The following is a 7,596-nucleotide window of genomic DNA, read 5'->3' on the forward strand; positions in this document are numbered from 1 at the left end:
TTTTGGGGATTTTTAATTCTATTTTAAATGACGGAAAAAATCATCGGCGCAACATAAAAAAAACGACGAAATCGAGGGTTTTCGGGATTCGAGTCTCAAGGTTTGTTCGCGTCGCATGCCCCACCATGCTCCTAATCACTCCAACGCACTCCAAAAACTCATCTGCTCCAATCTCCACATTTTATCCGTGATCCAAGTGCTCTTGGTGTTTATTGGAGTATCCGACGCGAACAAACCTTCGGAGTTTGACGGCGCGTACAAGCTAAACGACTGACTTAACGATAAATGTTGTTCAAATCATTATTGTAGATAATTTTATGCTCTACAAAAAAGGTATGTATAATTAGTTATCCTATCTTACTTAGTTTTCGAAATATTTGAGAAAAAATAAAAAAAATCGTATTTTTTGTTGATAATATTGTTAATAACTTTTTATTCCCCGTTAATTTTGCGTAGTAAAATAAATCCCACTTATAGCACCTCAAATCAAAGCGATTCATGGTGGTTGCAACCGGGGAAGATTAATTGGAAGGTTCGATGTCTAATATGATTGCCTTATTAAGCACACATACAAGTTGAGCACGAATATAAGTCAATTTCGGAATCACATTATGCAAGCTTTGCGCGACAAAATTCTATTATGTAAATTATGCATAATTTCCTACGTCATAATAACATAAAAAATATTTGTAAAATTAATAAGAATTTGCGACGTGTTCTATATATTTTTCAGGAACCGTGCGTCAGATGTCGAGTAATGTAAAATGAACTGAAGAAATTAAGGAAGATTTTTTTTCCTTAAATGTTAAATGCGTTTTTTGAATATTATTAGAAATATATTTCAATTATTTTGATGTTAATAATGCATATGGTGAAAAATTTTAGATGAAATTGACGCTTACAAAATTCTAAATATCATTAATATGTTTATCTACAGATTTTTTTAATGCTATTATTTTTAATAATATATTAATATTTTATGACAATTATTAAAATATATTACTATATATGTATGTCTCTCTCGTACTAATATTTATAATTAAAATGTCTTAATAGATTCTTCCCATATTGCCTTCAAAAGCCTTTTAAAAAAGAGTTGTCGTCAAGCCCGGCTAGCTCAGTCGGTAGAGCATGAGACTCTTAATCTCAGGGTCGTGGGTTCGAGCCCCACGTTGGGCGTTTTTTTTTTAAATTTTTATTATTTTTTTATTCTATATAAAAAAATAATGTGCCTAAAGAATCTTTTAAAATTTAAATATAATTAAATATAAATATAAACTTATTTAAATTAAATACTTATAATATCAAAATAGATATTTATGATATAACAAGAAATCGTCAATTTGTTTATTAATTAAAAATTAATAAATTTTTATTTATTAACAAATTTTTAATTATTAAAAAATAGAAAAAGCAGTTAAAATAATATAAACAGAGGAAAAGAAGAGAAAGTTGACGAATATATATAAGATTTGTCAATTTTTCTCGATGTTTGTAATAACACTAAATTTTTTCCAATTATCTGTTATTATTGATTATCAGTTTAAATATTACAGTATTTATAAATATAATATTTATTTATATTTAGAATATCTATTTATAAATAAATTCAATTTTTTCAATATAAACTTTTCAAAAATATGCCAATTTCGTCTCTTCTGGCTTCTAGAAAGTTATATTTTCTATCAAATGTCTTTGCTGACAACGAGCCGGGCCGGCTGGTTGTTATCAGTATGAGAAAATTGATAATCCGTCATTTTACCCGCTTCATCGTCTTATCTCTCTTTCTTCTATCTTTCTCATCAGGATATACATTTCTGATGGCTGTAGTCACACTAGTCACCTATCATTTACGCCGGTCGTCCATCTGCGAATTAGACGCGCGGCGTAAGGTGCATGTATAAGACGAAAGGCCGTCCCTGATCGGGCAAAGAATTTATTTCTTTCCCAGCTGATTTATATCAGAGTTTTTGTCGAAGCTAAAGAACACATTACGAAGGACTCATACGCTGATGAGAAAAAGAAAGGTGTTTCTAGGTTGACTATTTGGCCGGTTTTGCGTGGTGCGACTGCGTGCGATCTTTAATCAGTGTCGCGTTGACTTCCAACGGTCGAGGATATACATATCATGTTTTCGTTGGATGATTTATTAGAAAAGGTTTATTTGATGGCTGAAAATCTTAATATATTTTAACATGTACGTGCGACGTTTGATAACAGTGATCGATATTTGCCGCGAAAGAACTTCGTCTATCAGTAGACATTGGGGTGAGTTTGATATCAAATATCTCTTTGACGTTATCGTTACGACAAATATCGTTAATTGACACCCGTTACTTTTTCATGGTTTTGTAATATTTTTAAGAGAGTTTTTTCACACATTCACAACAATTCAATATATTAAAATATAAACGAGAAAATATTTTGATGTCATTAATTATAATTAAGGAATCATTATTGACAAAACCAGTTATTACATACTCCGTTTCTATTTAGACATTATCGCAATGTATCAGATTTATACGATTTCCGACATTGTATTTAATCCGCGACCTAATAAAGTAATCGAATTTCGTCAATTCGAGATTCGGTTTCGCGAAGATTCGTAAAATACATTAAGGACGAAATTATCTCGTGGATTTGATACACTCAATTAATACTCAGACTAATTGAACGTCTGCTGTATTCAATCAAGACGTCTCCAGCCGAGATTCGTCTCAATTACGCGCGAAAGTTTCTTGCGTGTCTGTTAGAAATATGTTGGATCTCGGATCATTTCGCGTGCCCTGCGAGCGGACAGTAACCCTATATAATGACACATTATATAGGGTATTACGTACTTGCATCTGATATTTGTGTATCATTCATTTATAAAGTGAATTCATGATTAATACTAATGACACTGAATAAGATAATTTTTAAATATAAAATATCTAAATACACACATGACACATATACATATGGTATATTTAATTACTATCGAGTTAATCGAGTAATTTCGAAAGTCGCAGTGGCAACATTTTAATTTTAATTCTCTTGAAGTAATTCTCGAATTCTAAAACCGACTTTTTTGAGAAGAAAAAATATCGAGGGAGATCTATTCCGTTTTCTATCAAATGTCTTTGCTGACAACGAGCCGGGCCGGCTGGTTGTTATCAGTATGAGAAAATTGATAATCCGTCTAATTTCTTTTTATATTATATACATAAATTTGTACATAAATTATACATACATATGAGATTAGGTGAAAAGTACATTTTGCTTACTTGATAAATATATAATTAATAATAACAAAATGCATAAAAGAATATAAGTTAAATTAATTATTATATTATGAGGACGGACGCAGCGAGTAAATGTCATTGTCGCAAGTAAATGTCAATGACACATGTCCTATCGACTTCTTCGAACAATGCATTGCGCTACATCTCGTAAGAAAAAAAAATCGTTTTATTTCTTTCGTGATAAATCAGTAGATAATCGTGTTAAATTGGAATACATCCTGTGGCAGCGTTTATCATTGCAATGTAAATTTTGTCAGTGTATATATATCTTAATCTCTCTCTCTCTCTCTCTCTCTCTCTCTCTCTCTCTCTCTCTCTCTCTCTCTCTCTCTCTCTCTCTCTCTCTCTCTCTCTCTCTCTCTCTCTCTCTCTCTCTCTCTCTCTCTCTCTCTCTCTCTCTCTCTCTCTCTAAATCGAACGTTTACACTTTGATAACTCGCCGGTCGAAGCGGTGTGCGTCTCGTTCTCGCCGCTCCGGTTATACTGTAACGATTCACTAACGGAATTCGGTATGGAACACGATCCACAGGCCAGGTCACGCAAGTGAAATATCGGGTCACGTACAAGCAACTTTGTTGTTGTAACGCGAAACGATGTATGCGCGTACGAGAATTGAGCGGTATGGAGCCGCGGACGGTCCGGCGAGACGAGATCTCGCCGTGTCTGACTAAGCCGGGCGTTTACTACTTACCGATCGCTTTCACGAACGTTATTAGCTTGCTACTTCCGCGGACACCGGATACGCATTCGTTCAGCGAGTAGTTAATTGATACATCGGTAATATTTTAGCGGGCGTATCGACAATACGCGCATTTGATTAATTTTAAAAGTTTCACGTTTATATTTTCTCTTTAAAACACCCGAGGTCGAATGGACTCCCCAAATTGCGGATTCCTGTTGTTCCACTGATTGAAAATTTGAAAAGTCAAGGAATCCTCTCACGATGACCTACTTTCGGACTCCATATCTACAGCTATCGACCCTAGACAACGTGGACCACTTCTAAAACCGGGACAGCGCGACACTCGACCCAATTTCGTAGGGCTGTACACGCTTGCGTGTGTTGCCGAATCGATATTATCCCTGACGACGGGCAACTACGACCGTACGTTTTTGACACGTGAAACGAAAATGAGGGGGTGGGAAGGAAAGAGCTTTACCTTTCCCTTTCCTTTTCCCTTTCCTTTTCCAGCAGAACTATTGCTTATTTTCCACAATTTGTGAGAAATATAAAAAATATATGCATGCGTTTATACAAACACAATCTGAAAAAAAGTAATAAAAATTTAAAAGAAGCAGTAAAATTAAAATTTGTTATTTTGAAATATATATAAAAATAAGAATGCGTTGAATTTCAAAACTTGAACAATATTTTTTACACAGCAGAATGTTAAAAATTATATGAATCTCGCAATAACGTTGATTGTTTTTTCTCCATTTATATTTTTTATTGACTTATTTTGCTTAGATTTTTATTGGACAATGTTATTACGTTTGTAGATTATATCTATTTTGAAGAGTAATAAATTCTGGTATCGTTTGTGATATTAAATTCAGTTATCAATATCTTCTAATGTCGTTCATTAAAATGCGTACACGTATACGCCATGAGTGGCATGAATCACGACAACTTGTTAGGAAGATAATGCCTCTCTCTATCAACTTCTTCCCGGGAAGCGTTGTGTCCCCTGACCTCCTCTTACTGCTTCTCGGATTGGATCTCATTCTTTCTTATCGTATCACCAGCGGAGCGGATATGCGACCGAGCGCCATACAAGTTCATTTCGAGAAGAAGGAACGATTACGTAATGACGCAGCCAGCTAGGGATATCGAAGCGAGCCGCTGTAGCGAATAAATCACGTTAATTATTATTTTCAGAAATGCTTAAGGAGGCTGGCTTTAGTCTCGCCTCGACTTCTAACGCGGAGTATCTTGTTTAGCGAACACTGTTACTTTTACCGAGCAATCTGTTCGATATATTACGCTGCTACCTACACCTACACGCGATCCACAAGGTGAGCGATAGCGAATTATCAGATTCCCTCGCGGTATTGCAAATCAATTGTTCACCCAAAAATGGCGCGCGAATTTGCGTTGAATTGATTTACGGCGGCTGGCCTTCAACCCTCGCGTCGTAATTATGGTTCGTGTCAACGCACTTTGAAGAGTTAGGAAACGAGGCGCGATAAGACTAAAGAGATATATAAAACAATTGCGTATATAATTATTATTATTACATTCAAGTATCATATATATTTTCATATATAATTTCATGTATAACAATTAATTGTATGGTATATAAATATACTTTTTTCGCGTATTAACGATTTTCATGTTCGTGGCATTCTTGTAGCCCCGGCAAAGTACGAAACTTTTACCCCAAATTGTATCGAGAAGCATATCGCGTGCTAAACGTCGAAGGAAGAGGTATAACCGGGCGCGACAACATTTATCAATTCGAAAAACTGCCGGCGTAACCGCATGCTTTACGAGGGGCATTAGGTAGGTCAGTCAGAGAGTAGTAGTTCACTCCCGAAAGCCGATCTTTAGCTATTTTCGTGAGTCCCCCGTGTTTATCTAGGTCACGGGCACTCTTGGCGGAGAGAAAGAACCCGTTCTTCCCTCCGAGAGCTAATGCGCGGGGGACGAGACGGACACGTTTCGGCTCAAGACTCGGATTACACGTTGGACAGAACGAGAAATCGATTTATCGATGGACGATCGCGGGAGGACTTTTTTCTCGATCCGCGGAGAAGGGAGCGCGGAGGAGAGGAGGAATGTCTAATATTCTTTATTTTTTTTATTCCCACCGCGATGGCAAAAGCGCCGGGACATACGCCAGGCGTCTGCGCGTCGCGCGTGCCGCGCTATGTATAGACGGTGATACGCCTGGGGCATCGGTTCCTTCGTGCGAATTATATGTATGCTCATTGCAGGGCCGGTCATCGGCCAAAGCGCACGTTGCTTCTATCACGGCGCGTGCTAAAAACGGTTCTTCGTCGATGGGGGCGAGTCACGCGAGTGCGCGAGTTCTGAAGAAATTAAATATCATTCCGGAAGGGAATTCACGCGTCTCTCTCTGTCCCCTCGGTGGTGTTTATACACTTTGCGGTGCACACTCGTGGGGATTACGGCGACTCGAGGCCGATTGGGATTGATAACGCGTTGCGGTTGCGATAAGTTGCGTAAAGAATCCTATTTGAAACTTATTAACTTTGAAATAAATATACGATTCAAGAATCGTCCTTTTTTTTAAATCGAGGGTGCGTGAAAATCGAATACGTTAAACGTCTAATGGAGATGTGCAGTTTATCAGCTGTTGATTGGTTGTCAAACGTTAAATTTAAACGTGTCTTTTGATGAATCGACGCGAGTACAGGGAAGCATTACAACTGGCAACGGTTTAACGAGGTAATTAATTAAATTTATTTGCGCATTATAGGAAACGATTGAGAAATCTCCTCGACGTTGCTCAGTTTTATCTCACAAAAGTCTAGCGTGTCTAGAGTGTTTGCCAAAATATAGTATAAAGTAAAATTCAAATATCAAATACTAAAAAGTTGCAGTAAGGAATGATTAGTTTTAAAATCTCTTCTTTGAGCAAATAACGACTCCGGATTCTGTCCGTTGTTAAAATTAAACACGGCAGAAGTTCGCGACGGTTTTGCAAAGCTGCCGGAAACTATACGTTCTTTGTATTAATACGACTGTTTCACGTTGTTTGCAAGCTAAAGTTAGAATTTTTATCTATTCGAGTATTTATTTTTGAGCTAAACAGTAAATACTATGCTTGGAGGTCGAGAAATGCATAAGTATTCGTCTGAATATATTATATACATAGAGCGCTATCGCGTTTCTAAGGCGATTTCCGTGAGTTTCCTCGGTCGGAACTATTCCTGCGGTCACGATTTCGACTCGTTATAATTTTCTTAATGGCTATCAGAGCAGCTTAGGCGCTATCAGAGCAACCGTTTGTCGGGCCCGAAATGGCACACGCGCTCGTGTTTGCGCTCGCGGAAATATTGTAAATTTCGGCGTAACATGAAACGGCAGCGCTAAAAGCCCAGCGACGAATAAACGTTTGCTTTCGCGCGATTATCTTCACGGACTGACGATCGAGAAAACACAGATTATTTAATTGCAGATAATTATCTTTAAAGCTTACGTTAATTGTCTGCCGTATTTTCATTGTGTCTCGACGTGTCGTGGCCGTAAACCGAATTAGAAGAAAAACCATCAAGGAAACTAAATGATTAAAAGAGCGAAAGATCGGAGAGAAGGAAGAAATAACGATTTGATAAAATAAAATTT

The 7,596-nt window shown here is 36.9% G+C and overlaps 1 non-coding gene across 1 annotated transcript; it reads left to right on the forward strand.

Annotated features, from left to right (window-relative positions):
• The first annotated feature begins 1,106 nt into the window (after positions 1-1,106).
• On the forward strand, positions 1,107-1,179 carry Trnak-cuu (transfer RNA lysine (anticodon CUU)). Its single transcript has one exon. It is a non-coding gene; the product is annotated as a tRNA-Lys (tRNA).
• Positions 1,180-7,596: the final 6,417 nt, after the last annotated feature.

This window comes from Temnothorax nylanderi, unplaced genomic scaffold, assembly GCF_030848795.1.
Source record: "Temnothorax nylanderi isolate EJ_2023f unplaced genomic scaffold, tnyl_v1.0 TNYL_tig1005_pilon, whole genome shotgun sequence".
Lineage (NCBI taxonomy): Eukaryota > Metazoa > Arthropoda > Insecta > Hymenoptera > Formicidae > Temnothorax > Temnothorax nylanderi.